The following is a 19,007-nucleotide window of genomic DNA, read 5'->3' on the forward strand; positions in this document are numbered from 1 at the left end:
GTGTTGAATTTTATCAAATGCTTTCTCTGCATCAATTGAGATAATCATATGGTTTTTCTTCTGCAGTCTGTTAATGTGGTGAATCACATTGATTGATTTGCGAATGTTGAACCATCCCTGCATACCAGGGATGAATCCCACTTGGTCTGGGTGGATGATTTTCCTGATGTGTTGTTGTATTCTGTTGGCCAGAATTTTATTGAGGATTTTTGCATCTATGTTCATCAGGGATATTGGTCTGTAATTTTCTTTCAGTGCTGCATCTTTCTCTGGCTTAGGGATTAAGGTGATGCTGGCTTCATAGAAAGAATTTGGGAGGATTCCCTCTTCTTCGATTGTTCTGAATAGTTTGAGAAGAAATGGGATTAGTTCTTCTTTAAATGTCTGGTAGAATTCAGCAGTGAATCCATCTGGTCCTGGGCTTTTCTTTGTTGGGAGGGCCTTTATTACTGTTTCAATTTCTGTTTCAGTTATGGGTCTATTTAGGTTTTCAATGTCTTCATGGTTCAATTTTGGTAGATTGCATGTGTCCAGGAATCTATCCATTTCTGATAGGTTTTCCTGTTTGCTGGCATACAGGTCCTTGTAGTAATTTCTGATGATTCTTTTTATTTCTGTGGTGTCTGTTGTTACGTTTCCTTTTTCATCTCTGATTTTATTGATTTGGGTCTTTTCTCTTCTTTGTTTAGTTAGTTGGGCCAATGGGGTGTCAATTTTGTTTATTTTTTCAAAAAACCAGCTCCTCGCTTGGCTGATTTTTTGTAATGTTTTTTTTGGATTCAATCCTGTTAATTTCTTCTCTGGTTTTAATTATTTCTCTTCTCCTACTAGATTTGGGTTTGGTTTGCTGCAGTTTTTCTAGGTCCTTGAGGTGCGCTGAAAGCTCATTTATTTGGTACCTTTCCAATTTCTTGATATAGGCACCTATTGCTATAAATTTGCCTCTCAATACTGCTTTTGCTGTATCCCATAAGTTTTGATATGTTGTGTTGTTGTCTTCATTTACTTCCAGAAAGTTTTTGATTTCTCTTTTGATTTCTTGAATGACCCAGTGTTCATTCAGGAGCATGTTGTTCAGTCTCCATGTGTTTGCATACTTTCTGGGGTTTCCTGAGTTGCTAATTTCCAGCTTCATCCCGCTGTGGTCTGAGAAGCTGCATGGTATGATTCTAATTCTTTTAAATTTGCTGAGACTTGCTTTATGGCCTAGTATGTGATCAATCCTAGAGAAGGTTCCATGCGCTGCTGAGAAGAATGTGAAGTCTGTAGATGTAGGGTTGAAAGTTTGTAGATATCTGTTAGATCCATTTGGGCAATAGTGTCAATTAAATCTGCTGTTTCCTTGTTGATCTTCTGTCCGGATGATCTGTCTATTTCTGAGAGTGGAGTATTGAAGTCCCCCAGTACTATTGTATTGGAATCTAAATCTCCCTTTAAGTCCCTTAACATATCTTTTAAATAGACCGGTGCCCTGTAATTAGGTGCATATACATTTATAATAGTTACATCTTCCTGTTGAATTGAACCCTTAATCATTATATAGTGTCCCTCTTTGTCTCTCTTAACAGTTTTTGTATTAAAGTTTATTTTGTCTGATATTAATATGGCTACACCTGCTTTTTTTTGGTTTCTGTTGGCATGGAATATCTTTTTCCAACCTTTCACTTTCAGTCTGCATGCCTCTTTGTTAGAGAGATGTGTTTCTTGTAGGCAACAAATAGTTGGGTTGTGTTCTGTGAGCCAGTCAGCCAAACGGTGTCTTTTAACTGAAGAATTCAGACCATTAATGTTCAATGTGACAATTGATACGTAGTGACTTTGCCCTGCCATTTTCCCAGAAATATTTTCTAGTATATGCTTTGAGCTTCCCATGCTCTTTTACTGGTAGGTGTTCTTCCTTTCCCTTCTTTCATATTGATGGCCGTGTTTCTGTGTTTCTGAGTGTAGCACATCTTTAAGTATCTTTTGCAGGGCCGGACGAGTGGCCACAAAGTCTTTCAATTTCTGTTTGCTACGAAAGGTCTTTATTTCACCTTCATTCACAAATGAGAGCTTGGCAGGATATAATATTCTGGGCTGGCAATTTTTCTCTCTTAGCACCTGTGCTATGTCTCGCCATTCCCTCCTAGCTTGTAGGGTTTCTGATGAGAAGTCTGCTGTGAGTCTGATTGGAGATCCTCTGAGAGTAATTTGACGTTTCTCTCTTGCACATTTTAGGATCTTTTCTTTATGTTTCACTGTGGTAAGTTTAATTACCATGTGTCGTGTTGAGGATCTCTTTTGGTCATGTTTATTGGGGGTTCTATGAGCTTCCTGTACTAGGATATCTCTGTCCTTCTCCAAACCTGGAAAGTTCTCTGCTAGTATCTCACTAAAAAGGCCTTCCAATCCTTTCTCTCTCTCCATGCCTTCAGGAACTCCTAGAACTCGAATGTTGGTTTTTTTAATAGTATCCTGTAGATTCCCAACAATATTTTTTAGGTTTCTAATTTCCTCTTCTTTTCTTTGGTTTGACTGTATGTTTTCCTGTGCTCTATCTTCTAAGTCCGATATTCTCTCTTCTGCTTCACCCATTCTGTTTTTAAGGCTTTCTAATGTGTTTGTCATTTGATCTATTGAGCTCTTCATTTCATTTTGATTTCTCTTGACTATTACACTTTCCTGTTCTACTAGTTTCTGAGTTTCATTTTGACTCTTCCTTAAAATTTCATTTTCATGAGAGAGATTTTCAATCTTGTCCATTAAGGATTTCTGTAGTTCAAGGATTTGCTTTTGAAAACTTCTAAATGTTCTTATCATAAATTTTTTGAAATCCGTATCTTGCATTTCTTCTATCTCATCATCTTCATACTCTTGGCTTGGGGTGTTTTGCTTCTTTGGAGGCATCATAGTGTCATCGTTGATCTTACTCCCTCTATTTCTGTGTTTGTTACTCGGCATAGTTAATTCTTCTTGCGTCACTGTGCGTTTTTTTTTCTTTTTTTTTTTTATACTGTGTCCGTGTTAAGTGGACTGCCTGCTGTTGGAGGAGCCTTGGAGGCTTGAGATGGGTGCGGCCTGAGAGCTCTGCCTGGTTCTTCCTGGTTAAGGGTGTGCAAAGGTGACACCCTCAGGTTATGCGTGGTAAATCTCTCTCTTTTTATTTATTTATTTATTTTATTTATTCAGGGGGTAAGTAACACCGCAGGGCAGGGCTGTGCAGAATTGATGGTATTTAGCTTCCAATCTTTGGCTCCTCTGGACTCCCACTGGGTTGCCTAGGCTACTGAATTGTAGTGACTCAGTTCCTTAACTCTCCCCCATTGATATGTAAATCCAGAGAGGAGGCCTGCTCTTTGTCTCTTGGGAATTCTTCAAGCCTTGCAGCCTTGTAACCTTTGCAAGGTTAGGGGGAAGAGAAACCCCGAAGCTTTTTTTTTTCCTTCTTTCTGGTAGTGAGTTTGCTGCACTTTCCGGCCCCCCTCTAGATTCTGACCCCCGTTTCCCCACCAATGTCTCGGGTTATTGAGCTCACCTCCCCTTCCAGCGCCGATGTGTGGACTCGGAGCCCTGAGCGTCCCAAGTCTCCCCGCTGTTGTCTGTGTGGCATGCACTCCCCTTGGAGCACTGGCGCGCAGACCCTGGGGCTTCTGCGGCTCGGTCCCGCGACTTGGCTTCCGCGCGGTGGGCGACCTTGTTCTCCCAGTAGGTCCTCCGATTCATGGCTGCTCCATCCAGAAGGGTTTCCCCTGCAATTTTTTTTTTGGTTCTATTTTCTGCGGCTACCGTAACTCCCCTTTTATTAAACTAAATTTTCCCGGACTATCGGTGCGCGCCCTCACTATTCCGCCATCTTCCAGAGTGCTACTTTAAGTGATTGTCATTCTATGAGTCTACTGTGTAGATGGCTTCCTATGTTGGGTCATTCATGCCTTTTTAATTCTATCTATTATTATTACAAAACTCTTAATCCTATTTATATAATCACTTTAACACTTAATCCTAGCTATATAATCTGTTTAACGCTTATTGCTATCCCTATGATCACTTTAACACTTAAATTGCTTTTTTACCACTCTGTTTAAGGAGATTTGGTGTCCTCTCGCAAGTTTTTTGACTGTACCCTCAGAAGTAAGTCCGTAGGAATGTTTGTATAACTATACAACTTTACAGTTAAAACTTCATACATTTTATAATTACTTCAGAAACATGGTGATTCTTCCTGTGCTCACCCTCCCACCCACACTTCCACCCCCCTTCCTCCTTCCTCTCTTATTCCCACTCTTATTTTTTTACTAAGGTTTATTTTCAATTAACTTTATACACATATGATTAACTTTATATTAAGAAATGAAAGAGAAGTATATTAAGTATGAAAGAGAAGAAAAACTTCCTCAGTTGTCAAGAAGACAATGGCTGTTCAAAGACATTGCTTCTCAAAATGTCAATTTCAGTTCTATAGATTGCCATTTAGGTGCTCTATTAGTTATCACAGATCGTGGAGAACATATGGTAATTGTCCCTTTGGGACTGGCTTATTTCATTTAGCATGATATTTTCTAGTTTCATCCATTTTGTTGTAAATGACTGGATTTTTCACTGCTGTGTAGTATTCCATGGTGTACAGATCCTATAATTTCTTTATCCAGTCTTCAGTTGATGGGTATTTGGGTTGACTCCATGTCTTAGCTATTGTGATTGAGCTGTAATAAACATGGGGGTACAGATAACTCTCTAATATTCTGATATTATTTCCCTTGGATAAATTCCCAGGAGTGGGATGCGTGGATCATATAACAGGTCAGTATTCAGATTTCTGAGGAAACTCCATACTGTTTTTTCATACTGGCATTTCCAGTTTATTTTTTAAGATTTTAAAAAATCATTTGAAAGGTAGAGTTACAGAGAGTCAGAAGCAGAGAGAGAGAGGTCTCCCATCCCCTGGTTCACTCCCCAGTTGGCTGCAATGGGTGGAGTTGGGCTGATTTGATGCTATGAGCCAGGAGCTTCTTCCAGGCCTCCCACATGGGTGCAGAGGCCTGAGGACTTGGGCTGTTTTCTACTGCTTTCCCAGGCTATCAGCAGGGACCTGGATTGGAATTGGAGCAGCCCAGACTGGAATTGGTGCCCATATGAGTAATCAACACTTCAGGTTGTGGCTTAACCCGCTATACCACAGTGCCAGCGCTGCCCAGGGGGTTATTCAAAGCATAGATTTTTCCTCTGTTGGCTATTTCTGGAGAGAATGGCCAGCTGCTAATTGAAAGAGAGGTCTCTATTGTCAGAGCTGGTTCATATATGGCCTTGGTGATTGGGCCAATCGACCCTGGACCTGGAGGCAAAGGAAGCCTTGGTGCTTATGACCCATGCTTGCCATTAGGATATGGGAAGGCCCAGTAGACAGTGATTAAAGTGTCTCTTTATTGTGTACATTATTAATTCATTTGTATCTGTATACTTTGTGCTTATGAACTTCTGTATTTGGGAGTCATAGGTTTATTTCTATTTGTATTATTTTTGATATGTCTTTGTATATGTAAGTAAACATATTGATACATGTTGTGTGTAAGTAGACATTTCTGGAAATAATGACAGTAACATTTCTTCCCTCTTAGGATGTTGAAGCCTCCCAGATGCAAAATTACAGCTATATAGGTAAAAGAAATTTATTTATATTTTATAGACATATCTGAGTATTTATGTAGTTAAATATATGTCTTTAGAGATTCACTCATTTTCTTACATTTCCTTGTGTGGATATAGGTAAGTATTTGTCCAAGATTGTCATTTTTGCTGTGGACATAATATAAGCTTTAACCTCCCACTGGTGAACCATGGCCGTACTGAAGATGTAGGGACTTCTGGCTGACAGGGACCCTTGCCTGGCTGCAGTCACAGATATAAAACTAGTTCTTGGCCTTGTGCATGGGTAGTTTGTGTCCACAGCTTCCTCCAGTAGTTAGGACATACCTCAATCCAACAGTGCAAAATCTTACGTTAGTCACACCTCATGCATCCATTTGGAAAGGCCCAACCCTTGACCTCTGATCCAGTAACACTGGTCTGTCGTACCCCAAGAAGGTCTGGAAATCTAGGTGTATGTAAGTTTGTCAGTATCTATGAAACAGTTCTGGAGAAATATGGGGATGCCCTACAGATCAGGTTGAGAAGAAAAGCAGAGATGTTTTCATACTCAGTTTACAGATCATAAATACTACCTTGTATTTTGTAGCTTTTTGGAGATAACTTTTGTACATATTTTGCTAGACCTGTGACTATTTTTGTGTGGTTCAGTAAATGGCATTTGGTAACATTTAAATTCCACTTGTTCTCTTCAGGTATAAAGCACATCAGGAGGCACTGGCACACTAACAGTGTCTTTGCTTCTTTTGGTCTCCATTGGCCGTGATGCATGCATAGGATACTCAGTGCTCCCCATCTCCTTAGGTAATTAGGAAGTCAGGACCTGAAACTGTGACTACCAATGGACAGCAATTCATCTGGCATCCTGGATGTAAGTGAAACAAGCTTTTCAATAATATGAGCTTTTTAAGATAACTTCTTGGGGTGTCTCATTTTCATCGAAGAGAATTGATGTGTAGCTGATCCTGTTGACCAGGGGGACCAGTCTGCCAGTCAGTTGGAAGCCTTTCATGGCTGTGAGTGGAATTGAAAAAGGCTACTTCCACTGATGACTGATATAATTCACAACAGCCAAATAGTCAACCCTTGAATTCTCAGTGTCTGATTCCTGGACATCTTATATGGTATGAAGTATCGTGCATACCTGATACTATACACCTCATTATATAGAGCTGTGGTGATGCTTACAGCTTCAGAGACATTGGTAGCTCCAACATATTTAAAGATAAAGACAGAGAGTGGGTATCTGGTACATTGGATAAGAAGTTCATATCCCATTTTAAAGTGCCTGGGTTTGAGTACAGCTCTATTTCTGATTCCAGGCCTCTGATCATATGCACCTTGGGGTTCAGCAGGTGATGGGTGAAATAGTTGTGGGAGACCTGGATTGAGTTCTGAACTCCAAGGTTTCTGTGGCCCAGCCTTAGCTGCCATGGGTATTTTGGGAGTGAAACAGCAAATGGAAGACCTCAGTCTCTCTCTCACTTTTTCTGTCTCCATTTTTAATAAATAAAATTAAGAAATAATGTTAAACACTGATAGTCTTGTGGAAAATGAAAAAAACATACTTAGCAGAGCAGGGCAAAATCCATATAACAGGGAAGCCTCTGGTCATGGTCTTGGTTGCTGGTAGAGGTTTCAGAACTTTGCCTGGATTAAGAGATCTATCATGCTTTATCTATGGCCAAGTGCATGCACACTGTGCATCTTTGGTCACAGGCACTGCTGCTCTGGCCTTCACAGTCTCTGGTGACCTCGGTCAATGGCTACCTTATGACTGCACAGACTGGCTAGCAGAAGCAATGCTCTCTTTACCCTGAGACTCTTAGTTGCTTAGCTGCAATCCCTCCCCTCTTTCCAAGGGAAAGTTTTAAGCGTTCTGATGATTTACAGAGGTGGATACAAGATAGAAGTAGAACTGATACAAAGGGAAATGGAAATCAGTTTAAAAGTATTGTTTAGGACTGAAGTGCTTTGGAAGAATTGAGTCTGGCTTCAAAGGGGAAGTTCAGCAGAGGCAAAGTCAGACCGTGGTTGCCCAGGATGTGTCTGGAGCGCACCTTTGAAGGAGGCCCTAGGGCTACACATCAAGACTGGTGGGAGAGTGCCTGGTGGCCATGGGCAGTGCAGTGAGAATGAGCAGCCTTAGGAGGGTGAGGAGGGGGCTGTGCAGTTCTCCAGGACTCCCATTTCCCTTTCAAGTCAGCTGATATTTCCTGATTGCATAATGACTCTAAGAGAGAAAGAGAAAGTTTAGGCAGAAGATCTAGGCTGGGGACTCAGGCTACTGGTTTTCCACTGCATTTATTGGCAGAGCCAGTCTTCCAGGGCTGCAGTGTCACCACAGGTGCTTCTGCTGGAGAGAAATTTCACTTGAACTTAGCATCCTGAGTTGATGGGATTCTGAGATTGTGCTCTACATGCAGGTGCCCTACAGGGACCTGTATGTTTGAGAATCTGCCACAGCGCTTGGGGTTTGCCCTGTGTGTTCACTCCCTGTCAGAAGTGGCAGAGCACGTGTAGTGCACCTGCCAACAGGAGCTAGGGACCTTAACACTCATAGAGGAGACTCCAGGTGATTGAAGGAGGAGCCCTGGTGTGTCCCCAGGTGAGAGTTGTGATGAAACTCATCCAATGGCACTTCAGTATATCCCACAGAGAGAATATCTTGTCCTGTGACCTCTCATTGTTCATAGTGTCTGTCTTTGTTCCAGTGTAGTTCATGTGGATTTCATTTTGAGTAAAAGACTAATGCACTATAAGATAGAATTAGGGTTCATTCTGAAGGAATCTCTTAGATTCTGGGTCACTTGCTTTGTGAAATTTCAAAAATAAAATCACTGAGGTCAATGATGAAAGTGAAACTTGGATACTTCTTATAATTACATGAAATATTTAGTTTCTGAATGCTGCATGTAACCTCCACCCCACATCTTCAGATGAAGGTGGATGGCAGAGCACATGCATGGCCCACACCATTTCAGAATGAAGCACAGGCAATTTAGTTATGAAAGGGAGTGGCCACTTGTGAGGGCCTTTGTTTCCATCCCATGCGTCTCTTAGGACTTGGTGAATGGGTTATGGCTTCAGTACCATTGCTGGCCTACACACAGTGGGAAATGTACTTTATAGATATGATCAGGAAAGTGAGATACAAGTGCAAAACCAACACCACCCGGCACTATCATTTGTCAGTGACAGATCCAGTGAAGAAACCAGATAGATTTTGGACCTTTCAAAAACATGAACTCACTACAGGATGTCCGATATATTAATAGTACCCATTCAGGCTTTAAACACAGCCTTCCCCACCCATATAGCAGCTGACCTTGTAATGAGAAGGTGACCAAAAGCCATCTGTATGGTTACTTTGATACATGCTACCATTTTCCTTGGTCTCTTTTCTGATTTCTTTCTTTTTTTAAAAAAGATTTATTTATTTATTTACTTGAAAGTCAGAGTTACACACAGAGAGAAGGAGAGTCAGAGAGAGAGAGAGAGATCTTCCATCCACTGGTTCATTCTCCAGTTGGCCACAATGGCTGGAGCTGTGCTGATCCAAAACCAGGAGCTTCTTCCTGGTCCCCCATGTGGGTATAGGGGCCCCAGGACTTGGGCCATCTTCCACTGCTTTCCCAGACCACAGCAGAGAGCTGGATCTGAAGTGGCGGTAGCTTTCCCCACTCTGCCATGGCACCAGCCCCCTGATTTCTTTCTACTAACTCAAGTGCCAAAAACCTCATCTTCGGCAGCATCTTCTGCTTTCCTCATAGACTCCAAGGTGACTTTCCCCCTCGCAGGGGCTCCTGCTCACTCCTAACTGCTATAAGACTATCTTCCAACCTCTCCCATGGCCCTTTCCAGAGACTTCCTTTCTGACTCCTTGGGAGTCAAAGTTGAAACCCACAAATGTAAGGCTGCTTCTTGCCATGTCCCCAGTCATGGTGACACTAATTTCTGCAGGGAGATTGCCCTTGATGGTGTCCCTCGGTAACTTCCACTGGGATGAGGCACCCTAAGCCCCATCTCTGCAGTACTTCCTGGTGCTCAGGGCTGCTCTGGGCTCCAGGACTGAGGTTTACAAGGAAACCATACCATGTAGTATGCTTTGAAGATGTGGGCTCTCATTCCTTTTTTTTTTCAGTAATAGGAAGACATTCCAATTGAATCAGCCTCTGCTCTATGAATTCATTTGAAGAATTCAGACTTTGCCAGAGTAGGTAAATCTCAGAAACACAGTTTAGGCCCTGCATGAAGTTAGAAGTACCCCTTGTCGACTCCACTCTGAGACCAAAATCTGTCATCTCATGTAGCCTTCAGGGAATGAGACCTTTCCCTGGCTCTATAAAGTCCCTAAACACCCACTCTCCACTGGCACCAGGACTGAGTTGTCCCTTAGCCATCTGACCTCATGTCTACATGCACTGCTGCCATGGTCACCTCAGAACACAGAATAAGAGAATGTTCTCCAGGGAGGGGCCCAGCTGCAGCCACCCCTGTGGCACCTAAGAACCTGAACACCTGATAGGTTATTGAGAGGATACATTCCTTCCAGTGGACAGTTTTGGGAAGAGTAGCCAGTTGCACACTGAGAGTGAGAAACCTGTTGTCGGTTGTCTCAGTGATGTGGAACTGGTGATTGGTGTCAGCCAGGGTCCCTTATATCTGGCAGCAGAGGGACTCTCTGGGTGTTTATGCCCCCAGGATCTCTATCAGGTGAGTGGTGGGCCCAGTATTGCCTGACATAAAGATTATTGTGTGTGTGTGTATGTGTGATTAGTGTGAGATTGTGTGTGTTCCTGCTTTCCATGTATATTTAGTGTATGTGTATAGTTTCTTGTTATAAACTCAAGTATTTAGGAGTTGTAGGTTTATGTCCAGTTATATTATTATATAATGCGTGTGTATGTATTTTGTGTGTATACATTTCTAGAAATTATGGTAGTAATAAATTCCTTTCTCCTAGGCTGTTGAAGCATGCTGGGCCCAAGGATACAGCCACACAGGTAAGACAACTTTCTCTATATCTAGAGTCATTTGAGTATTTTTGCAGTTAGGTGTGTACCTTAGAGTTCCTTTAGTTTTTCTGTCCATTTACACAAGTGCACACAACTAAGTATTACCACAAGAGAATGTTTTCAGTAGGGACACCATACAGGTTTTTTCCCCAAACATTTACTTATTTTATTTGAAAGGCAGAGAGGAGACAGAGAGAGAGAGAGTTAGAGAAAGAGGGAGGGAGGGGGAGAGAGAGAGAGAGAGAAAGAGAGAGAGAGAGATGATCCATCTGCTGGTTCACTCCCCAAATGGCTCAATCAGCCTAAATTGGGCCAGACCAAGGCCAGGAGCCAGGAACTTCATCTGGGTCTCCCACATGGATGCAGGGGCCATCTTCTGCTTTGCCAGGCGCATTAGCAGGGAACTGGATTGGAAGTGGAGCAGCTGGGACTCAAACCAGAGCCCATATGAGTTGCTGGCATTGCAGGTGGCAGCTTAGCCCACTGCATCACGACACTGGCCCCACCATACAGGTTGTGACCTGTTATTGATGATCCAGGAGACATGGAAACCTCGCTGGGCTATACTCAGAAAGGAGCTGGACTGAACAAGGCATTGCTTCCTAACCTGTCCAGGCCTTGTACATGGGCAGTATAGTCCCCACACACCTACTTTAGCTAGAGTGACACTCTTCACCCTTGAGTGCTAGGACCAGAATTAGGCTCCCTGCTTGTGAATCTACCTGGGTCAGCAGGCCCAACACCCAGCCTCTGTCCAAATTATTTTAATGCTTTGGGATTTAACAATATTTTTGTTCATGCAAACATTAGGACAGCTGTAAAGAATATTTTGTAGAATATGACACCAATAGGGGGAACTTATGATTAGTTATTTCAAAATATATGTTTTCATAAATGATTTTACTCTTTAAAAAACAATTTCATGTAAATCTGGATGTTAGTTTTTCTCATCTTTATTTAGGTAATTCTCACAAGGAAAAATACATTTACAGTTTTTTAAATTTACTTGTTTTTGACTGAATGAGAGGGATAGGGTGGGAAGAAAACATATTTCCATCCACTGCTTATGTCCCCAAATGCCTGCCATGGCTGGGGTGGACTAGGGCCAAAGTAAGGAGCTGGGAACTCAGTCCAGGAATGGCAAGGACCTAGCTACTGGAGCCCTGATCTGCTGCTTCCAAGTGTCTGTGTCAGCTCAAACCTAGAGCCAGGAACTGAAGCCAGGCACTAGTGCATGGAATGTGAGCCTCTTTTCCTGCATCTCAACTGCGAGGCCAATAAACCACCCCAGTATCATTTCTTTTTTACTTTCTTAGAAGATTTTTTAAAAATTAATATTGAATTCCTCATCTCCAGTAATTCTATGTGGTTCTTTTTTTTTTTTTAACTTTTATTTAATGAATATAAATTTCCAAAGTACGACTTATGGATTAAAATGGCTTCCCCCCCATACCGTCCCTCCCACCCACAACCCTCCCCTTTCCCACTCCCTCTCCCCTTCCATTCACATCAAGATTCATTTTCGATTATCTTAATATACAGAAGATCAGCTTAGTATACCTTAAGTAAGGATTTCAACAGTTTGCTCCCACACAGAAACATAAAGTGAAAAATAATAGATGATTTTTTTTAAATGATGATGAAATCAGATCAGACCTATTGTCATGTTTAATCCCAGTGAGAGTCAAGTTGGGAATTGATAATTTCTTTTTTTTTTTACAGAAGATCAGTTCAGTATGCATTAAGTAAAGATTTCAACAGTTTGTACCCCCATAGAAACACAAAGTGAAATATATTGTTTGAGTACTCGTTATAGCATTAAATCTCAATGCACAGCACATTAAGGACAGAGATCCTACATGAGGAGTAAGTGCACAGTGACTCCTGTTGTTGACTTTACCAATTGACACTCCTGTCTATGGCATCAGTAATCTCCCTATGCTCCAGTCATCAGTTTCCAAGGCTGTGGAAGCCCTCTGAGTTCTCCAACTCTTATCTTGATTAGACACGGTCATAGTCAAAGTGGAGGTTCTCTCCTCCCTTCAGAGAAAGGTACCTCCTTCTTTGAAGACCTGTTCTTTCCACTGGGATCTCACTCACAGAGATCTTTTGCCAGAGTGTCTTGGCTTTCCATGCCTGAAATACTCTCATGGACTTTTCAGCCAGATCCGAATGCCTTTAGAGCTGATTCTGAGGCCAGAGTGCTATTTAGGACATCCACCATTCTATGAGTGTGCTGAGTATCTCGCTTCCCATGTTGGATCACTCTCCCCCTTTATTTATTCTATCGGTTACTATTAGCAGGTACTAGACTTGTTTATGTGCTCCCTTTGACTCTTAGTCCTTTCATTATGATCAATTGTGAACTGAAATTGATCACTTGGACTAGTGAGATGGCATTGGTACATGCCACCTTGATGGGATTGAATTGGAGTCCCCTGGTATGTTTCTAACTCTACCATTTGGGGCAAGTCAGCTTGAGCATGTCCCAAATTGTACATCTCATCCCTCTCTTATTCCCACTCTTATGTTTAACAGGGATCACATTTCAGTTAATTTTCAACACTTAAGAATAACTGTGTATTAATTACAGAATTAAACCAGTCATATTAAGTAGAACAGACAAAAAAAACTACTAAGAGGGATAATATATTAAGTTGTTCATTAACAGTCAGGGCTATGCTGATCAAGTCACCGTTTCCCATAGTGTCCATTTCACTTCAACAGGTTTCCTTTTTGGTGTTCAGTCAGTTGTCACCGATCAGGGAGAACATATGGTATTTGTCCCTTTGGGACTGGCTTATTTCACTCAGCATGATGTGTTCCAGATTCCTCCATTTTGTTGCAAATGACTGGATTTCGTTGTTTCTTACTGCGGTATATGTGGGGAGCAATTCGGACTATACTGTTACTGGAATTAAGACTTATTCTATGCATCTGCTCTCCCACAATATGGCGCTGGGAGAGAAGTAAACAGCTTCCGCACAGCTGCCTCCAGTTCAACCAATTAACTGTAGGACTTGCTCCTGATTGGAGGAGAGCAGCGTACTCGGCGTGTGGGCAGCCGAGTTAGGATTGGCGGAGGAGGACTATAAAGGAGGAGAGAGACGGCATGCACCAGGAACATCTATGGGGAACATCTAAGGGAACCCGTGCAGCCCCCGAGAAAGCCGGCCGGCGGTGTGCCGCTCCCCTGCGGAAGTGGGGAATGTGGCCAGGGGGAACTGCCCTTCCACGGAGGTGGAAGGGATAGTAGCCAACCCGGGAAGAACCAGCAGCAAACCCGGGGAGGGCCGAGCAGACGAAAGAACAGCGCAGGGTCCTGTGTTGCTCCTCCATGAAGAGGGGGAGCGACATAATGGTGCCTTGACTCGGATAGGAAACCTAGAACGGAATAGCAAACTTAGGAGGGAAGAAACGGGAAGAACTGGGAAAATATCGGAGAGAGAGACTAGCAAACAGCCTAGGGAAAAGCCGGACGAAAAGGGTGCCGGAAGAAGCTATTGAAAGCCTAGGCATAGACTCAGATACGGACTACGGGGGGAAGCTGGGAGAAATCTCTAAGGTCAAAAGCGAAAGTGAAAGCTAGAACAAACAGACTCGGATGCGGACTGTGGGGAGAGGCCAGGAGAAATGAGGGAGGAATATCGTTGGAGGAAAGCTTGGGGAAACATATCGGGTAGAGAAAAATGTTAGGGAAATTGAAGCCGCGGGGGGCAGGCCAAGGCGGAAACGGAAGCCACTTTGGGATTCTCAAGTTAGCCCGGGAATAGGGGGCGAAAAGTTGAAACCAGAAGCTGAGACGTAAGCCAGATTGGGATCCGTCTGATTAGCCCGGGGAGCAAAGGACGGGAAGCCAAACCGTGGGGCGGAGACGTACGCTGGGTTGAATTCGCCAGGCTAGCCCGGGGAACTTGGATTGAATGCTAGTGGTGGAGACGCAAGCTACGCTGTGTTACTCGCGGAAGCCGCCGCGTGCAGAGAGAGCACGGGGCGTGAATAGATAGGGAACGCTGGCGTAGGCCGTGGTTCAGACGCGAAAGGGTTAAGCGTGGAGACCGCAGAGCGCGCGAAGCCGAGCCGCGCAAAGCCGGGAAGCTGCGCAGATGAGAGAGGCGCGCGGGCTGAAGCGGCGAGGTGCCGGGAAGCTGCGGGGATAAGAGAAACAGAAGTTTGGAAGTGAAGTAAAAGAGAAATGGGAATGCTGGAAGATAGAAGTGAAATGGGAGAGGTAGGAATGCCCGGAGATAGAGAAATAGAGAAAAATAAGGCCTCCCCTCAACATGCCAATTAGAAGGCTTGGATTCGGTCTGCCCGATTAGTGAGGCGATGAGCACCTGGGCGGCTAGCCGCAGGTCACCGAAGACAGGCACGAATTAACATCAGTAAAGCTTCCCCACAGTGCAACAATTAGGAGGCTTGGATTCGGTCTGCCTGATTTAAGGCGGTAAGCGCCAGCAAAGCTCGACCAGAGTATGAGCTGCAGGTCACCGAAGATAGGCACGAACCAACACTAATAAGTCTCCCCCACAAAAAGGCAATGAGAAGGCTTGGATTCGGTTTGCCTGATAGGTTTTGTAAGCCCCTGCGGGCAGAGCAGAGCATGCGCTGCAGGGCACCGAACACAGGCACGCATCAGCGCCTAAAAACCTCCTCACAATGGCGAAGAGAGGACCCGGATTCGGTTTGCCTGATGGATAGGACTTGTAAGAGCCTGTGGCAACTCTAGCAAGTAGAGCAGAGTGTGTGCTGCGGGACACCGAAGACAGGCGCGTATCAACGCCAAAAAAATAAAAAGAAAGGGGGATCTGTGGGGAGCAATTCGGACTATACTGTTACTGGAATTAAGACTTATTCTATGCATCTGCTCTCCCACAATATGGCGCTGGGAGAGAAGTAAACAGCTTCCGCACAGCTGCCTCCAGTTCAACCAATTAACTGTAGGACTTGCTCCTGATTGGAGGAGAGCAGCGTACTCGGCGTGTGGGCAGCCGAGTTAGGATTGGCGGAGGAGGACTATAAAGGAGGAGAGAGACGGCATGCACCAGGAACATCTATGGGGAACATCTAAGGGAACCCGTGCAGCCCCCGAGAAAGCCGGCCGGCGGTGTGCCGCTCCCCTGCGGAAGTGGGGAATGTGGCCAGGGGGAACTGCCCTTCCACGGAGGTGGAAGGGATAGTAGCCAACCCGGGAAGAACCAGCAGCAAACCCGGGGAGGGCCGAGCAGACGAAAGAACAGCGCAGGGTCCTGTGTTGCTCCTCCATGAAGAGGGGGAGCGACAGGTATAGTATTCTAAAGAGTACATATCCCATAATTTCTTTATCCAGTCTACCGTTGATGGGCATTTAGGTTGGTTCCAGGTCTTAGCTATTGTGAATTGAGCTGCAATAAACATTAGGGTGCAGACCGCTTTTTTCTTTATCAATTTAAATTCCTTTGGGTAAATTCCAAGGAGTGGTATGGCTGGATTGTATGGTAGGGTTATATTCAGGTTTCTGAGGAATCTCCAGACTGACTTCCATAGTGGCTTGACCAGTTTGCATTCCCACCAACAGTGGGTTAGTGTCCCTTTTTCCCCACATCCTCGCCAGCATCTGTTGTTGGTAGATTTCTGTATGTGAGCCATTCTAACCGGGGTGAGGTGAAACCTCATTGTGGTTTTGATTTGCATTTCCCTGATTGCTAGTGATCTTGAACATTTTTTCATGTGCCTGTTGGCCATTTGGATTTCCTCTTTTGAAAAATGTCTATTGAGGTCCTTGGCCCATCTCTTAAGTGGGTTGTTGGTTTTGTTTTTGTGGAGTTTCTTGATCTCTTTGTAGATTCTGGTTATTAACCCTTTATCTGTTGCATAGTTTGCAAATATTTTTTCCCATTCTGTCGGTTGTCTCTTCACTCTCCTGACTGTTTCTTTTGCAGTACAGAAACTTCTCAATTTGATGCAATCCCAATAGTTGATTTTGGCTTTGACTGTCTGTGCCTCCCGGGTCTTTTCCAGAAACTCTTTGCCTGTGCCAATATCTTGAAGGGTTTCTCCAATGTTCTCTAGTAACTTCATGGTGTCAGGTCATAGATTTAGGTCTTTAATCCATGTTGAGTGGATTTTTGTGTAAGGTGTAAGGTAGGGGTCTTGCTTCATGCTTCTGCACGTGGAAATCCAATTTTCCCAGCACCATTTATTGAATAGACTGTCCTTGCTCCAGGAATTGGTTTTAGATCCTTGATCAAATATAAGTTGGCTGTAGATGTTTGGGTTGATTTCTGGTGTTTCAATTCTGTTCCATTGGTCTATCCATCTGTTTCTGTACCAGTACCATGCTGTTTTGATTACAACTGCCCTGTAGTATGTCCTGAAATCTGGTATTGTGATGCCTCCGGCTTTGTTTTTGCTGTACAAGATTGCTTTAGCTATTCGAGGTCTCTTGTGCCTCCATATAAATTTCAGCACCATTTTTTCCAGATCTGAGAAGAAGGTCTTCGGTATCTTGATTGGGATTGCATTGAATCTATAAATTGCTTTTGGGAGAATGGACATTTTGATGATATTGATTCTTCCAATCAATGAGCATGGAAGATTTTTCCATTTCTTGGTATCCTCTTCTATTTCTTTCTTTAAGGTTTTGTAATTTTCATCGTAGAGATCTTTAACGTCCTTGGTTAAGTTTATTCCAAGGTATTTGATTGTTTTTGTAGCTATTGTGAATGGGATTGATCTTAGCAGTTCTTCCTCAGCCATGGCATTGTCTGTGTATACAAAGGCTGTTGATTTTTGTGCATTGATTTCATACCCTGCTACTTTGCCAAACTCTTCTATGAGTTCCAATAGTCTCTTAGTAGAGTTCTTTGGGTCCCCTAAATAAAGAATCATGTCATCTGCAAAGAGGGATAGTTTGAGTTCTTCCTTCCCAATTTGTATCCCTTTAATTTGTTTTTCTTGCCTAATAGCTCTGGCTAGAACCTCCACAACTATATTGAATAGCAGTGGTGAGAGTGGACATCCCTGTCTGGTACCAGATCTCAGTGGAAATGCTTCCAACTTTTCCCCATTCAATAGGATGTTGGCTGTGGGTTTTTCATAGATTGCTTTGATTGTATTGAGGAATGTTCCTTCCAAACCCAGTTTGCTTAGATTTTTCATCATGAAAGGGTGTTGTATTTTATCAAATGCTTTCTCGGCATCTATTGAGAGAATCATATGGTTTTTCTTCTGCAGTCTGTTAATGTGGTGTATCACATTGATTGTCTTGTGCACATTAAACCATCCCTGCATACCCGGGATAAATCCCACTTGGTCTGGGTGGATGATCTTTCTGATGTGTTGTTGCATTCTATTGGCGAGAATTTTATTGAGGATTTTTGTATCTATGTTCATCAGGGATATTGGTCTGTAATTTTCTTTCAGTGCTGCATCTTTCTCTGGCTTAGGGATTAAGGTGATGCTGGCTTCATAGAAAGAATTTGGGAGGATTCCCTCTTCTTCGATTGTTCTGAATAGTTTGAGGAGAAATGGGATTAGTTCTTCTTTAAATGTCTGGTAGAATTCAGCAGTGAATCCATCTGGTCCTGGGCTTTTCTTTGTTGGGAGGGCCTTTATTACTGTTTCAATTTCTGTCTCAGTTATGGGTCTCTTTAGGTTTTCGATGTCTTCCTGGTTCAATTTTGGTAGATTGCATGTGACCAGGAATCTATCCATTTCTGATAGGTTTCCCTGTTTGCTGGCATACAAGTCCTTGTAGTAATTTCTGATGATTCTTTTTATTTCTGTGGTGTCTGTTGTTACGTTTCCTTTTTCATCTTTGATTTTATTGATTTGGGTCTTTTCTCTTCTTTTTTTAGTTAGTTGGGCCAATGGGGTGTCAATTTTGTTTATTTTTTCAAAAAACCAGCTCCTCGTTTGGCTGATTTTTTGTAATGTTTTTCTTGATTCAATCCTGTTAATTTCTTCTCTGATTTTAATTATTTCTCTTCTCCTACTAGATTTGGGTCTGTTTTGCTGTAGGTTTCCTAGATCCTTGAGGTGAATTGAAAGCTCATCTATTTGGTGCCTTTCCAATTTCTTGATGTAGGCACCTATTGATATAAACTTTCCTCTTAACACTGCTTTTGCTGCGTCCCATAAGTTTTGGTATGTTGTGCTGTTATCCTCATTTACTTCCAGAAAGTTTTTGATTTCTCTTTTGATTTCTTGAATGACCCAGTGTTCATTCAGGAGAATGTTGTTCAGTCTCCATGTGTTTGCATATGCTCTAGGGATTCCTGAATTGCTAATTTCCAACTTCATTCCTTTATTGTCTGAGAAGCTGCATGGTATGATTCTAATTCTTTTGAATTTGCTGAGACTTGCTTTATGGCCTATTATGTGGTC

The 19,007-nt window shown here is 43.0% G+C and overlaps 1 long non-coding RNA gene across 3 annotated transcripts in view; it reads left to right on the top strand.

Moving 5' to 3' along the window:
- The first annotated feature begins 5,586 nt into the window (after positions 1-5,586).
- The window catches only part of LOC138843369 (uncharacterized), a 35,685-nt gene continuing 22,264 nt past the window's right edge, over positions 5,587-19,007 (top strand). Inside the window, exons 1-3 of one of the 3 annotated variants that reach the window (XR_011378007.1) lie at positions 5,587-5,634; positions 6,427-6,493; positions 10,589-10,628. This is a non-coding gene — a long non-coding RNA (uncharacterized lncRNA). Of the gene's footprint in view, positions 5,635-6,426; positions 6,494-9,849; positions 10,339-10,588; positions 10,629-19,007 lie in introns of those variants that run through there. The other 2 variants (XR_011378006.1, XR_011378008.1) reach the window with 2 other exon arrangements.

Source organism: Oryctolagus cuniculus, chromosome 8 (assembly GCF_964237555.1).
Source record: "Oryctolagus cuniculus chromosome 8, mOryCun1.1, whole genome shotgun sequence".
In the NCBI taxonomy this organism is placed as follows: Eukaryota; Metazoa; Chordata; class Mammalia; order Lagomorpha; family Leporidae; genus Oryctolagus; species Oryctolagus cuniculus.